This window comes from Danio rerio, chromosome 20 (assembly GCF_049306965.1).
Source record: "Danio rerio strain Tuebingen ecotype United States chromosome 20, GRCz12tu, whole genome shotgun sequence".
NCBI lineage: Eukaryota > Metazoa > Chordata > Actinopteri > Cypriniformes > Danionidae > Danio > Danio rerio.
In genome coordinates this window covers 21,545,558-21,562,306 of record NC_133195.1, presented here as the reverse complement: position 1 = coordinate 21,562,306, position 16,749 = coordinate 21,545,558, and the positions used below count along the sequence as shown (strand labels likewise).

The following is a 16,749-nucleotide window of genomic DNA, read 5'->3' as shown; positions in this document are numbered from 1 at the left end:
TGTCATTTTTTTCCAATTGTCAGAATTTATAATGTACAACATTTGGAACATAAAACAAATTGTTAAGAGTTAATTAGAGCTTGTTTACATTTTAGGTCTGTATTTCACTTTTTACAGTGTAATGGATTTACACACTTGAATGGATAGCTCACCCAAAAATGAAAGTTTTGTCACAATTTATTCATACTCAAATGGTTCTAAACTTTAATGAATTTCTTCCATTTGTTTAAAACAAAACAAATTCTGAAGAATGTTGGGATAAAGCAACCACTGCTATTCATAGAAGGAACAAGGAATATTTTGGAAATCAATTGCTGCATTGCAATGGCAACATTCTTCAGAAGAAAGAAACTTAAACGGGTTTGGAACAAGTAGAGGATGAGTAAGGCCCAATCCCAATTCTATTTTTTACCCTTACCCCTTCTATTAGCCCTCGCAACCGAGGGTTAAGAGGAAGGGCTTCAAAATTTACCCCTAAGAGTTGGGACAGCACTACATCACCTGCACACGTCATCATGTGTCCTTGCGATCTCTTGCTTCATGAGTTCAGATTATGGCGAATACTGTAGTGATTCTAGTTGTGTTCATTTTTGGTATTTATCTTCAGGAAATCACTGAAGCCATGTATTATGTTATCATAATGATCTAATGTGGCAATAAGATCTTAACAGTACTGTGCATTTACATTGTGGCCATATTCATTATTGTAAACACACAAAAAACAACATTAACATTATAGAAGACACTGTAAAAAGGCCATTGCCAGCCACTGGACTTTTCTGACAGGGTATTTCAGTGTTATCGAGTGTCAGAATGTTGTGGGACGCTGTACAGGAGTTATTATTAAGCATTATAGATTGTGAAATTTAGGGGTTTTTATTTTAGTGTTTTTTTTAAAGCATGAGGGTAAAACACGAATGCGGTTATGAATATATTAAAACGTGTTTGTTTGTTGTAAAAATTCGTAATAATTACAAAAAAAAAAACTAATTAGTGGAACTCCTTACTTCCGGGTGTAGCTGGAGCTGGTGTATTCTGGGAAATTTTTCCTACCCTTTGGTTTGAGTGTGGTCCTGAAAAATTTTCGTTTGAAGGGGTGTATACCCCTTGCCCTTAGCCTACGCCTTTAAGCTAAAGAGAATTTGGACACCACTACCCTAATCAAAACGAGAGGTAAGGGGAAGGGGAAGGGCTAAAGGGTAGAATTGGGATTGGACTGTAAATTATGACAGATTTAACATTTCTGGGGTGAAGTGTCCCTTTAGGAAACAGTCACAGAATGTGAAAGAGCTTATGTTTAAAGTGAAATACTGAAATGAATAATGCACTGTGAGCCAACGAAAAATGTTCTCTATGATCTCTGATGTAATAAGCCTGGTTTTCTTAAGTCATTTACTATTTTTGAATGCTTATTTAAATGTATGTAGAAATTAACACCTATTTTTACAAGATATGTCTTTTTTACACTTTAAGCATCTACTATAGGACCGATCTGCTAGCTCAAAAATTATGCATTCACAATGGTATGATGAACCATTATACGGGTTAGGGGTGGGCGATAAGACCTAATTAATATCACGGTATTTTTCATCTTTTGAACGGTGATGGTATAATATCACAGTATAATAAGCTTTTTTTTTTTTTTTACATTTTGGGAGTAGTAGCCTGTCCTGTCCCTTAAAGGGTCACGAAACACCAAAACACATTTTTTGAGCTGTTGACAGTTGTATATGTGTCCCACACTGCTAAAAACACTATTAGGACACCTATATTTCACAAAAAAAGTGTAAATTGGTTGTTTTTGCATTATTTCAAGCAAATTCGGACTTCCGGTTTGAAAGGAATTTTTGAAGCTGCGTCACGGTCATGACATAATAGCGTTGTATTCCAGTGTGCAGACTGGACGTCTGTGCCAGAGTGTGTTTTATTACGTCTTATAGTGTGATGCATTAATGCATGAGTAAGGCTTGGTTCAAACCAATCAGCGCGCTCCATTGTGCAACTTCATTAATATTCATTAGTGTCATAGTGTTTAGACGGCAGAGACTCTGCGTTTTGGCAAAACAAGTGTTGCTTTTATAGTTTGCTGCCGTTAAGTTTTGTTTTCATTTTCTCTCTGTGAGAACTCAGCTGGAGTCACGTGTGGATTAACAGTGTACGCGACGCTCGACAACAATTACGTGTCTAAGGAGGATTATTGTTTATCTGAGAGCTGTTCTCATCTGCAAACGCTGAGATCCGGATTCGCTTGTAGTCTTCTCTTAATAAAGACGCGGCTCTAGTTGCTGGTGATTGTCCTGTCTCTACAGATTTGGTAAGTGAGCGACCAGTGCTCTTTGTTTATTCAGTTTGTTCGTATCGAACTAAGTTAACTATTGCACCGAGTACAAACATGTTAGCACCACAACCAAACTTTAACCTCGTGTAGGATTTTCGCCGCATTTAGTGACCGGAATAACAAACGCGGCTTTCTGATGCTACCTGCCGAGTGCATCTAAGTTTCCGGGAAATGCTGAGTTTTTTTTTCTCTCATTCGCCGTGCGGTATCAAACATTGCATGAAAAATACACGCTTAGAGCAGTTCCTCGAATCAAATATTTTGTTTGTCGCGAGGAACATGAATGAATTCCCTGAATGAAAGAGCCAAACTGCAGTTAAAGGCCACCATTTAATATTTTGGCAAATAATTAGACTACAGATGTCCATGTACACACCGTCACTTTGTCCCCTGTGTGGGTGTGTTTTGACTCGGAAAGTCAGCGCGCCCAAATAGACTCTCCCACACCATGCCTCTTTACTTCCTCCGACACTCCCCCCTAAACAAAGCTGGACACGCCCACTTTTCTGACTTTTTCCAAAGTAGAGGTGTGAAAACACCCTGCTGAAACAAGGGGGTTTCATGGCCCTTTAAGTATGTGAATACAGTTAATATTTTTATAATATAATAAGTAAATTGTAGGTATCATTATCAAAAAGCGACATGGGAGAGTATTATGCATTCTAAACATATTTATTTTGCAAAAAACCAAAAGAACACCAAAAAGAATTTAGGATCATCAGAAAAAATTTGGGAGCACCCACCAAAAATCAATGAGCACCATTGCAAATTGTATTTTAAGGAATTTATTGTATTTTTAAAACAACATCAATTAGGACTAACAAAAACCAGAATCAACTATCTAACTAATGCTGAGATGACATTGATATTTGTGTGCAATAATTCCAAAATGCATGTCTAATAATTATAGAATATTAATGATGATAAGAATGACAATAATAGTAACAATGAATTACATTTCTCATTATGATGCTGCCAATAGAATGTGCTTGAATGTAAGTTATCTGTTGTAAAAGTTTGTTACTTTATGAGAAATAAATTTATGGTCTGCATCAAACAAAAATGAAGCATTGCAGTATGAAATATTTTTTGGAACTATTGTTTTAATATGCATGTCACTTTAATAAATAATATTTCTGCTACAAAACAAATAAAGGACTATAATAAATCATCCAATTCAATACTGAAAGCTGCAAAACAGGCATCAGTAACTAAATAGCAAAATAACATCTCAAAAAAGATAAAGAAAGTAAGAAAAGTCTCACTTCTGCCACTCTTTAAAGGTTTTGTTTTGTTTGTGTCATTGTAAATGCTCAGTCTCGTTATGAGCTGATCTTCATTTTTCTGTGTTTGTGGAAAGCATGCGACTCAGCCGACCCAATATATGAGCAGGCAGAGCAGGATTCTTGCGATGAACACCACCGCAATACCGCTTTTTGTAATAAGCTGCAGTTACAGTGTAAACTTAATAAAGGCGAGCTTCTTTAGCTATGATGTGTACAGTATTAGAGCTTACATTTAGCGAACATTTGCGCTGAACACACTGTGAATGCAACGCATTGAGATTTGGGCGCCTTCTCCGAAAACTCTGAAAACTCAAGATTTCTGACACTCGATTGATCTCAGCTGGCGGATCAATATTCACCACATGTCATGATCGCTCTCATCTGCGCCTTTATTATTATTATTATTTTTATTATAACTAGGTGGGGTTTGCCGTGTACTTTTCGCTCTTCAGCCGCTTGCATTCCCGCCAGTCACAAAACCTCCCTGTCATCTGACAGCGGAAAGCCTTCAGTGATTGACAGCTAATATGAACCAATATAGCAGCAGGGAAGAGCGATTCAGCACGTTTTTAGAAAAAAATCAAAACAGGTTTTGACTACAACCATTATATTTAGTCGCACAAATGCTCCCAAATATATTATGAGGTCGCATGGCTTAAATTTCTGGCGCATATAATAGATTTATTACGATATTGACGTTATTAGAAAATCCATGTCGTGGCGCAATGTCACACCGGTAATGACTGTGACACCAGTGTACCGCCCACCCCTAATACGGGTTAGTCAAATGTATACTTATGTTGTTTTTTATTATTAATATTATTAATATAATAATATATTTAAACTTTTATTCCTTACATTTATATAGCGCTTTTCTGGACACTCAAAGCGCTTTACACATTGCGGGGAATCTCCTCATCCACCATCAGTGTGCAGCATCCACCTGGATGACGCGACGGCAGCCTTATTGTGCCAGACCGCAGACCACAAACCAGCTGATTGGTGGAGAGGTGAAAATTGTGATATGGGAATGGTTAAGAGGCCATGATAGACAGAGACCAGTGGGCAAATTTGGCCAGGATGCCGGGGTCGAAGGATTTTTAATGACAGAGAGTCAGGACTTCGGTTTAACGTTACATCCTAAAGACAGCTCTCACTGAGCAGTATAGAGTCCCCATCTGGGGGCCGATAAACGATATCATATCGAATAGCGATCAAATTTATGTTGATAACAATGACAACCTATGGACATTTTTACTCAATATTAATCTAAGAGCCAATCACACAGCATACATATGCAACAACAGGAATCTGTAATTGTGTTGATATTAGAGATATGTAAAGTCACAAAGTATTATTTATTGATTCACTTTCCCGCCAGCAGTATTTGCAATTAAACTTGTTTATTTTTTAATGATGGCTATATTTACCATTTTGAATTTGGTAAAACATATATTTAAAAATACTTCTGTATTTGTTTATTTTTAGGAAATGCAATAAGTATATTTTTGTTTGTGTACTGTTTACTATATATGCTGTCAGTTACAGTTCTTCAGAATATTATATTTTATATTAAATATTATAATCATATTACAGAAAAATGGAAACTCCAAAACTGTGTTTTTTAATAAACACTACTTTAAAATGTTATTTAATGAAGCATCTAATCTTTGTGGTTTATGTCAATGTTGGGATACTCTTTTGAAACTGGAGGCACTGATAACTTATATCGAAATATATATTGTTGTCGTTCAATATGGAAAAGAATTATGAAGATAAAATTGTTGCCATATCGCCCAGCCCTTACCTATATTAATAAATCTCTCACACCATCAACCCCTCACTCTTTGAATAAGGGTAATAGCCCCTTAAACTTGCTGCCCTTCCCTATTAAGACAATTCACACCACTTTTTCTCATGCTGTAAACAGCTGTTTAACAACTTTATGTCAGTGAAATGTAGCTATTACCTTAATACTTTTACTGTTGTCATCCAACTCACCACTATATTAAATTAGTAATATTTATCACTGTGATCTTCCTTGCAAATATCAGAATTACTTGCTGTGGCTTTAATTATTTTCACTTCTTTTGCTTATTTATTTCCTTTAATTATATTGTATTATACAATGTTTTTATTGCTGATGCTTTTTAAGAGAGCTCCTAAACTGCATTTGATTGTTTTCTACTAAACAATGACAATAAACTAAAACTAAACAGTTCATAAGTAGCCCTCATTGAGGACACTGAAGACAATCACTTACTGCATAGTTGTCTAAATTAGTTATTCATGTTAGGTTAAGTGTTCATGTGAAACTACCAGGGCTTGATATAAAATTTTTTGATCACCAGCCACTGTAGTAGTTTTTCAACATTACCATCTACCCGCCATTTTCACAAGCCATAATTTTGGCTGTTAGAATCTTTTTTTTTTTTAAAGAATTAATGTCATGCATCTAGAACTATGCACAGAAGTCTGTCCTTACTAAAGATCCCAGATCACCAGTTCACTATACATGCAGTTAAAGTCAGAATCATTAGCCCCCCTGAATTATTGGCCCCCCTTTATACCCCCACCCCTTTTGTTTTTTTTTAACAGAGAGAAGTCCTTTTCAACACATTTCTAAACATAATACTTTTAAGAACTCATTTCTATTGACTGATTTATTTTATCTTTACCATAATGACAGCACATAATATTTAACTAGATATTTTTCAAGACACTTCTATACAGCTTAAATTGACATATAAAGGCTTAACTAGGTTATTTAGGTTAACTAGGCAGGTTAGGGTAATTGGGCAAGTTATTGTATAGCGAAGGTTTGTTCTGTAGACTATCGAAAGAAAAATTTGCTCAAAGGGGCTAATAATTTTGACCTTAAATGGCTTTTAAAAAATTAAAAACTGCTTTTATTCTAGCCGAAATGAAACAAATTAGACTTTCTCCAGAAGAAAAAACATTTTCATACATACTATGAAACTTTCCTTGCTCTGTTAAACATCATTTGGGAAATGTTTAAAAAAGAAAAAAAAATTCAAAAGGGGGTTAATAATTCTGACTTCAACTGTAAATGGGAAGTAAATGCTATTGTAAAAGATGATAATTAAACCATGAATAAAAAAATAACTGTAAAAGTGAGTAAATGAAAAACATACTGTGTGCGGTAATGAAAGGATGATCACCTGCTAATGGTTAACGTTAGGCCCATTAATAATCTGTTCAAAGTTAGAGCGAAAGTGGCAACCTCTGCTGCTTACACATTTTTTTAAAGAATCTCAAACTCTTGAGAGCAAGCATCGCATTTTATCTAGTCTATTTCAAAGGGAACCGATTGCATTAATTGCATTTTCAGGCAAGGAAACGGGAGCATGCAAGCATTTAAAAACTCACACGCATCACATCAGCTGTGTACATGACACTAGGGTGCTTTCACACCTAGACTTTTGTTTCGGAACCTGTCTTGTTTGCCCAGTTAGCAAGGTTCGTTTGGGATATGTGAATCCAGCAATCGCCCTCGGATCCGCGCCAAAACAATCGCTCTGAGATCTCCTGAATGAGGTGGTCTCGGCTCGATTGAAACAAACTCTGGAGCGGATCGATTGTAGTGAGAAAGCGATACGATCCGAGCCCGGCTATATCACAGTGTTTTATAGATATGTAACAGGCATACGGCTATATAAAGAGAGAATTATGAGTAGGGCGGGAGGTCATTCCAGACATCCCAAGTTCCAGGAGTCTCCCGTAAATGCACAGAAACTCTCAGATGCCTGCAAACGAGTGATAATCTCCCAGAAATTACGCGTCTCCCGGTCCTCAAATACGTTGCACACCCCTCTCATCCCTCCTCACCGCATCCCTCCTCAATCTTCAGACACACCGCGCACACCCTGTCAAACACCACCAAACCCCTACTGTCTTTACACAAGACACACCCCCCGGTCTCCACATTGCTTATATTGTCTTATTGCTCATCATCATAACTTAAATAAGGACGCATGAGAGCTGAGCGGGACAAAATAAAACCTGAAACTCTGATCAATGTGAGGAGAGTTTACTCATACATGACTTGTTTTAGCTATTTCGGTCTGTTTAGAAACTTTGCAGTGTGAAAGCGAACCGCACCAAGAGCAAAGTGCAGCAATGTAACAATTTAAACCCCTGTTTCGGAACAAATAAATCAATTCACAGGTGTGAAAGCACCCTAAAGCCATTGTCAATCAATGAGAGCCCTTCCATGTGCGTAATTAGGGACCGAGCACCGAACGGTGCAAGGCCCTATTGGAATTGCTCCGTTTCTTATTATTCTTCTTCTTCCGCGGAATGAATCGCGGTTTTGAGAGGCTAAACATGCCCGAAAACTCACGAAACTTCGCACACGCCTCAGAAGTGGCGAAAATTTACGTTTATTATGGGTCTCGAAAAGGGGTGTGGCAAAATGACTCGACAGCGCCACCTAGAATATTTAAACGGACGAGCCCCCGATCCACGAATCACGCACATGTACGTAAACTGGCACACACCTCAAACATGCCAAAACATACGAAAAAGTCTCTTGTAGCCATATCTCAAACCCAACAGGAAGTTGGATATTTTTTACTTCCTGCGGCGAAAAAGTGTCGGTTTTGCCATTTCCAGGCGTTGTATTTTAACGAACTCCTCCTAGGGATTTTATCCGATCGACACCAAAATTGGGTTTTGTCATCTAAAGGCCTTGGCGATGTTAAATTGCGAAGCTTTAGAGTTTTCATCGATGGGCGTGTCCGTGGCGGCCTCGCAAACTTTGACGATTCGCCACAAAACAGGAAGTCGTTATAACTCAGGCATGCATTATCAGATCTGCCTCAAAATTCACACGCTTGATAAGAGTCCTGACCTGAACACGTTTACATGCTGATATCCAGATACAGTTTTAGCGCCACCTGCTGGCCACAGGAAATGACATGTTTTACCGTGTGACAAACTCCTCCCACAAATTTTATCGTATCAGCACCAAATTTAAGTGGTGTTATCTGAAGGCTCTAGCGATGATATATTGTGAAGATCTAGAGTTTTCGGAGAGGGGTGTGTCCATGGCGGCATGACAAACCTCAACGCTTCGCCATGGAACAGGAAGTCCTTATAACTCAACCACACAATGTGCGATCTGCCTGAAACTTCACAAGGTTGATAAAAGTCCGCTCCTGAACACATCTTCATAACAATGTTGAAGTGGGCGTGGCAAAATGACTCGACAGCGCCACCTACAAAAATTAATCGGACGAGCCCCCGATATACGAATCATGCACATGCACGAAAATTGGCACACACCTCAAACATGCCAAAACATACGAAAAAGTCTCTTGGAGCCATATCTCAAACCCAACAGGAAGTCGGTTATTTTTAACTTCCTGTGGCGAAAAAGTGGCATTTTTGCCATTTCCAGGCATTGTATTTTAACAAACTCCTCCTAGGGATTTTATCTGATCAACACCAAAATTGGGTTTTGTCATCTAAAGGCCTTGGGGATGTTAAATTGCGAAGCTTTAGAGTTTTCATTGATGGGCGTGCCCGTGGCAGCCTTGCAAACTTTGACGATTCGCCACAAAACAGGAAGTTGTTAAAACTCAAACATGCATTATCCGATCTGCCTCAAAATTCACACGCTTGATAACAGTCATGACCTAAATACGTTTATATGCTGATATCCAGATAGAGTTATAGCGCCACCTGCTGGCCACAGGAAATGACATGTTTTACATTGTAATACACTCCTTCCGCAAACTTTATTATATCAGCACCAAATTTGAGTGATGTTATTTGAAAGCTCTACCGATGATATATTGTAAAGATCTAGAGATTTTGCAGAAGGGCGTGTCCGTGGCGGCATGACAAACCGCAACGCTTCACCATGGAACAGGAAATGCTTATAACTCAACCACACAATGTCCGATCTGCCTGAAACTTCACAAGGTTGATCATAGTCCTCTCCTGAACACATCCACATAACAATATTGAGTCTGTCATAGCGCCACCTGCTGGCAGAAGGTAGTTTGGCTTGTAACTCGGCCACACAATGTCCGATCTGCCTAAAACTTCACATGGTTGATGAAAGTCCTTTCCTAAGCACATCTCCATAATTATATTGAGTCTGTCATAGCGCCACCTGCTGGCAGAAGGTATTTTGGCTTAGAACTCAGCCACACGATCTCTGACCTGCCTGAAACTTAACATGGTTGATTAAATTCCTCTCCTGAAGACATTTACATTGCAATATTGAGTCACAGTCATAGCGCCACCTGCTGGCAGAAGATAGTTTGGCTTATAACTCAGCCACACAAAGTCTGACCAGCCTGAAAATTTACATGGTTGATTAAAATCCTCTCCTGAAGACATCTACATGCCAATATCGAGTCACAGTCATAGCGCCACCTGCTGACAACAGGAAATTACATATAACTCAGCCAAACAATGTCCGATCTGGCTGAAAATTCACATGGTTGATAAGATTCCTCTACTGAAGGCATCTACATGCAAATCTTGAGTCACAGTCATGGCATCACCTGCTGACAAGAGAAAGTTTGGCATGAATGTGTGATTTTCTCAGGTTCTTTATAAAATTCGGCTTAAATTAATATTGTTCGCTGTTCTCTGTCATCCTGAGGCCAACGGGCGGCGGTGAGCCCGGGTGCGAGGTCCCTATCATCGCTGCTTGCAGCTTTAATCACCCATTTGGTATTCTTTTGCTTGCGCGAATACAGTTGTTTTTCTTCTTTTTGTTCTTCTTAATGGGCAATCTTATTGTTGAACTTTGCTTTTAAGTAAACTACAATTTAAAAAATATTTACAACCAACCAAAGTGTGGTTGTCTAACCTGCAACAGCTAAAATCTACCCGCATTTGGCAGGTTGGTGGGTGTTAATGTCAAGCCCTGAATACTACCAGCCATTTCCTCGTTTACTTGTCAAAAACAAACCATCATTCTAAAGTCTTTCCTTTATTTTTCATACGTAGTTGCAACTATTTGCAACATAAATTTGAAATTTGACTTGTTATTATGACTTATTATTTCGTAAAATGAATTCATTACTCATTCAGTAAGGGATTATTTCATTTCTCACCTTATTCTCATATGCTGTCAAAACATTTCCATGACTTGAACTCTGTGACATTTGTTGATCTATTTATTTTTTAAACATTTTATTTTGCCATTAGTATGCATGGCAAAAGTATCCCAACAATGCGGAGCAGGAGGAGACAAGGCGTAAAATGGTTGATATTGGAATCGCTTACCTTCTGAGTGGAGAAAATGAGGAGCTGTATTCCCTGTCCCACGGTTGGCAGCGGAACCCCAGCCTCATTTTCTGGGTTAATGGCACCTTTCAGTATCTGCAGTAAACAGGTGCTGGACTGCACGCGGCTGGCGTATTCACACGCAGGTACAGGTGGGTGGCCGCTGGCTGCCTGCTGCATCCCTCAAGTTTTCCAGGGGTTCCCATCTGTACCCGTGCGCTGGCATCACCGCATGGCACGGGGCCCTGGGCCGGGTCTGGTCCATTCTTTAGCTGGCCTCGCACCACGCCTGCACCACATCTGCTTGCCGACTCTGTTGTTCTACCACAATGAGCAGGAATGCTGGAGAACGGCTAGACCTATAATCCCCAGCCACCGGTAATGGATGCCAAATATGAATGGTAAGCAGGTTATTATTCTTCTCCATCCACATGCTGGTATGTGCGGTGACCATACTGACAGACAGAGACTCCTGGTTCTGTCTGGAAGGTTTGAGGCTGTGACCGAGCAGAGCTGTTAGAAAGAGTGTTGTCATAGTTAATGCCACATGTTAGTTCTGTAAAGTCACAGCTTTTTATTTCAATTATACCCTAATAATGCTACTTAAATTCTCATAACTTGCACTTAAAGTTTCAGAATTTGAGCTTTGCATTTTCACAAACAAATTGTGAATTTATTTTGCACAACTGTGGCTACCCAGCAAACAACTTTATGTTTAATAGACATCTAATAGATATCTAAGCGTAGACAGCTTGGCTAAAACAAGGCTAAACTTGGGCTGTCAGTGAAAATCTGATAGACATCTGAAACTAGCCCAAAACTAGACTAGTCCTCAAATAGACACACTTTATATGTGTAGTCATTCATTTCTGTTTATTTGATGACTAGTCTAGTTTTGACCTATTCTTAGACATCTATTAAATTTTCACTGAATGCTTTCTGGGTATTTTTTCCCTTATCGTTCACAGTAGCAAATGTTTTATTTCATAAATGCTTCTAGATCTCAAAACTACAGCTTTAATCCTCATAACTGTTGCTTAACATTTAACAATGTGTACTTTATTTTAATCTTTTTTTTATTATTATCTTCCAATTGCCTTTAATTATTCTTTTAGTGTGGAAACTTTTATTTTCTACTCACAGTTTGTGATGATTATTTCTCCTCCTATATGAGATACTCAAAAGTATACTTTTGATACAAAGTCAGCTTTATGGAATATTTCTACTGCTAGTTGCCATTACTCTATCTTTACAGTAGAAGTTCAATAATTTAACACAATTAGGAGACTTTAAAAACTGACTTCACTAAAAAAAAACAGAAAATGACTATGAATTAATGTCATGTAAAATCTCATTGTCTGCGTTACAGACAGATCATAACTTGAGATTTATAGTATGACCTCTACTCCAGTATAAATAAAGTATGCTGTTCCATTTTTAATTTTACATAAATTAAAAATTGCAGTAATTTAATGCATAATTAAATCATTTAATTTAATTATGCATTAAATTACTGCATCTCCCTGCATTCAATTTGTAAATATTACAATATTTTATTGTTGAATCTTGAAAAACCCATGCAATTTTACAAAGTAAATTATGTACTGACTAACTCATTTTAGCATGTTATCAGGTGGCTTGTATCTCTCACAACTATGACTTTATCTTTTTTGTTTACTTCTCTCCCAGTTGCCTTTTGTCTCTCTTTCTTATAAAAATAGACTTCCAATAATAATTATTACAAGGTGAAATCTTTTTTTTTTCTCATCGTTTATAATGACCACCCTCCCCCAATATGTGATAACCAATACATGTTCATGACACAAAGCTCCAAAATGCCAACATCATAGTATATTTCTACAGCTAGTTACATTATATTATTTTTTTATGAGTGGCATTTAATGTAATTTAATACAATAAACATAATTAATAGACTGACTTCACTGCATTGAACAGTAGCAGAAAATGACTATGAGATGTAAAATTTGCATTATAGCAATCGCATAAGCAGGGTATATGCAGGAATCCTAAAGGTAGTTTTAATACCTTACTAAGACTTTTTAAAGACCTTTTCAGAATATTTTAAGACCTCAGCACCCCTTCAAGTTCTAATCAGTATCAAACCTTTTACTTAATAAACTGTTGTTAATAAACAGTTGTAGTTAAATGATTCAATGGAGCACAACCATGCATAAGAACTCAGATAAGCACAGAAGAAACAAAGCTTGAAAGAATAAATCACGCGGTTGTTTTCAGCAACAGGTCTCAGCCACTGTTTAAACTCCAACCAGGAGTGTGCAAACTTACATTTTCCATCTGTTTCGCTCTACGGTTTCACTATATTTGGAGAGCGTCACATCACCTTCCATCGTTTGTCGCAAATTATGTGACATCACCTACACGGAGGAGCTTGGCCAGACGTGCACCAGGTAGAACCAATCGCGTGGATCGAGCACAACGTTGGTAATTTTAGGAGGAAAAAAACTATATTTATGCTTTTTTGGAGTCAAACACTTTAGACAACGATTAAACAAAATGTAAGACCTCGTAAAATCGCAATTAAGACTTTTTAATACCTTTTAAGGGCCTTAATTTTCACATAATTGATTTATCAACTTTTAATACTTTTTAAGACCCCACAGACACCCTGATAACTGTAACTTTAGGACCCCTAATCCTGCAAAACCATAACAATTTTTTTGTTGTTGAACAGTTATATTTTTTGGCAATAGCCAAAATTACATTGGGTCAAAATTATACATTTTGCTTTTATGCCAAAAATCCATTGAATATTAAATAAAGAAAATTTTGTACATTTCTTGCTACAATAATAATATCAAAACTATTTTTTGTTAATAATGTGCATTGCTTAGAACTTAATTTTGACAAATTTAAAGGTGCTTTTCTCAACATTTCAATTTTTTAAGATTTGAGATTTTCAAATATTTGTATCACATTGTCCTATATCCTAACAAAGTATACATCTGGAAAGCCTATTTATTCAACTTTTAAATAGTTGCACAAAATGCAAACAGCACATCTGCAGTTATGTATGCATATAAATTCATTTACAATACCAAAAAATGGACGTTTATGACCAGTGTTGGGGAAAGTTACTTTTGAAAGTATTCCCCAAAAAGTAACTAGTTGCATTACTTAGTTACTCTTTTAGGTAAGTAATGCGTTTGAGTCACTTTTTATTATTTTTTTGAGGCTGAATCTCTTTCAGAAACTTCCTTCTTTTTTTAAATAGAGGAGCTCTGCAATTAACAACACATTCTATAACCTATACACCCTCATTTACCTTAAAACACACACACACACACACACACACACACACACACACACACACACACACACACACACACACACACACACACACACACACACACACACGCACACGCACACACACACACACACACACACACACACACACACAAAGAATTAGGATAATGTTATCTTCTGAAAACCTTCTGTGTTGGCTACTTTTGTACTTTTTGTCCTATTAACGTAAAATCACTATTTAGACAATCTCCTTTTCTTTTTTTTCTTTGCCTTTATAATAATAAATGAATCATAATAAAAATATTGAATCATTCTTTTATTCAGTGTGTGATTCAACATGACTACATTAATTTTAATTAATATATTTAAAATGTATAATTGAATATTTATAATTCAATATAATATGTATAACTGAATTAAATACAACAAAAATTATCTTTAAAAAATTATACATTTTTAAAAAAGTAACTCAAATAGTATTACTTAATTATATTATTTAAATATATCATTATAAAAATATAAAAATTATACATTAATTTGTATATTTTATAATATATAAATATATTATAAATAATATAAATTAAAAATATATTTTTATGATATATAAATAATATATAAAAATTATAAATTTTTTAAAAAGTAATTAAAATATTATTAGTATTACTTAATTATATTATGCGTTACTTTACTTGTTACTATAATATTTAATATTACTTTAAAAAGTAGCATTATTATATTTCTCTTGTTACTTGTAATGCATTAGCCGCAACACTGCTTATTTGTGGTCCAGGGTCACAAATTTTTCAGATTTTTTTGTTTGCTACACAAATATTTTCCTAAATTACTGCATTTTTTTTTATTACTGAATATTGAAACTCCTGCAATTGTTTAGTGTGGCCTACATTATGTACTGTCCCACTCATTTTAGCATATGGGCTGACATTATCAGGTGGCTTGTGTCCACACCCAGTCAGGCTCGCGATCAGAGCCTGAGCCAGTGTGTCTCCGACAGGGGCGTCAATATGCATGACCTCCTCTCCCTTAGGACACTTAATACTTTACCCAGATGTGCTCAGCAAGGTCGTACACACGCAGTGTCACACCATCAGATACCCGCCGTGAGGAAGATGGCGCGTGCTCGAACGCTCTCTTGCATATTCGGCCGTGACGTCACTGCTGGGGAAACAGGAAACAGTTGAGACTACCTGACATCCACGTTCCCGAATGGAGCCAATCCAGACAGCAATCAGGGAGAAACAACAAGAAGAGACCATTAAAAAGAGGACATTTGTTAACTTAAACTAAACTACATGCCATGTAGTGTTCAGTGACTCATTTATATTAACTTCATTGTAAAAGGTGATTAGATACTTAAAAAAAAAATAATTGAAGTGCAACGTTGCCTTAAAAAACATGTTTACTTTATTTTAAAAAGTAAGTAAATCTATTTTAACTTGGAACTGTTAAGTAGACTTCATAATTGATTTAATTAGTTTTAAGGCAATCGGATTATGCACTTTTCAAAATAGTCAATTAATTGTTTTTAAAGCAATGAGTTTAGAGTTTACTTACTTTTTTTAAAGTAAAGTCAACTAATTATTTTAAATACAATGGATTTACTCACTTTTTTAAGTAAACTCATTTAACTGACTTAAAAGCAATGAGTTTACTTACTTTTTTGAGGTAAAGTCAACTAACTCTTTTAAAAGCAACGGGTTTACTCACTTTTTTGAAGTAAAGTCAAGTAATTGTTTTTAAAGCAACGGGTTTACTCACTTTTTTGAAGTAAAGTCAAGTAATTGTTTTTAAAGCAACGGGTTTACTCACTTTTTTTAAAGTCAAGTAATTGTTTTAAAAGCAACGGGTTTGCTGACTTTTTCACGTAAAGTCAACTAACTGTTTTAAAAGCAACTTATTTACTCACTTTTTTAAAAATGAAGTCAATTAATTGTTTTAAACCAACGTATTTACTCACTTTTTCAAAGTAAAGTCAACTAATTGTTTTTAAAGCAACGTATTTACTCACTTTTTTTAAAGTAAAGTCAACTACTTATTTTAAAAGCAACGGTTTTACTCAATTTTTAAAATAAAATCAATTAATAGTTTTAAAAGCAACGGTTTTACTATTTTTTAAAATGTAAAGTCAACTAATTGTTTTAAAAGCAACATTTTTACTCACTTTTTAAAAATAGTCAATTACCTATTTTAACTCATTTTAATTTGTTTTTATCTGTTTTTAATAATTTTTATTGTCTGCATTTTATTTTCCTAAACTTGTCTTTTTTATTCCTGTTTATGTAAAGCACTTTGAATTGCCACTGTGTATGAAATGTGCTATATAAATAAACTTGCCTTGCCTTGCCTTGCCTTGCCTAAAAAGCAACATATTTACAATTTTTTTAAAAAATAGTCAATAAATTGTTTTAAAAGCAACAGGTTTACTCACTTTTTTAAATAAAGTCAATTAATTGTTTTAAAAGCAAACGGATTTACTAACTTTTTAAAAGTAAAGTCAACTAATTTTAAAAGCAACGATTTTACTCAATTTTTAAAGTAAAGTCAATTAATTGT

The 16,749-nt window shown here is 35.9% G+C and overlaps 1 protein-coding gene across 1 annotated transcript in view; it reads right to left on the bottom strand.

Moving 5' to 3' along the window:
* The window catches only part of rp1l1b (rp1 like 1b), a 68,534-nt gene that overhangs the window by 46,679 nt on the left and 5,106 nt on the right, over positions 1–16,749 (bottom strand). The window contains exons 2-3 of the mRNA XM_017352701.4: positions 15,241–15,383; positions 10,894–11,406 (exon numbers count right to left, since the gene is read on the bottom strand). The gene's annotated coding sequence lies outside the window, so the exon portion shown is untranslated. The remainder of the gene's footprint in view (positions 1–10,893; positions 11,407–15,240; positions 15,384–16,749) is intronic.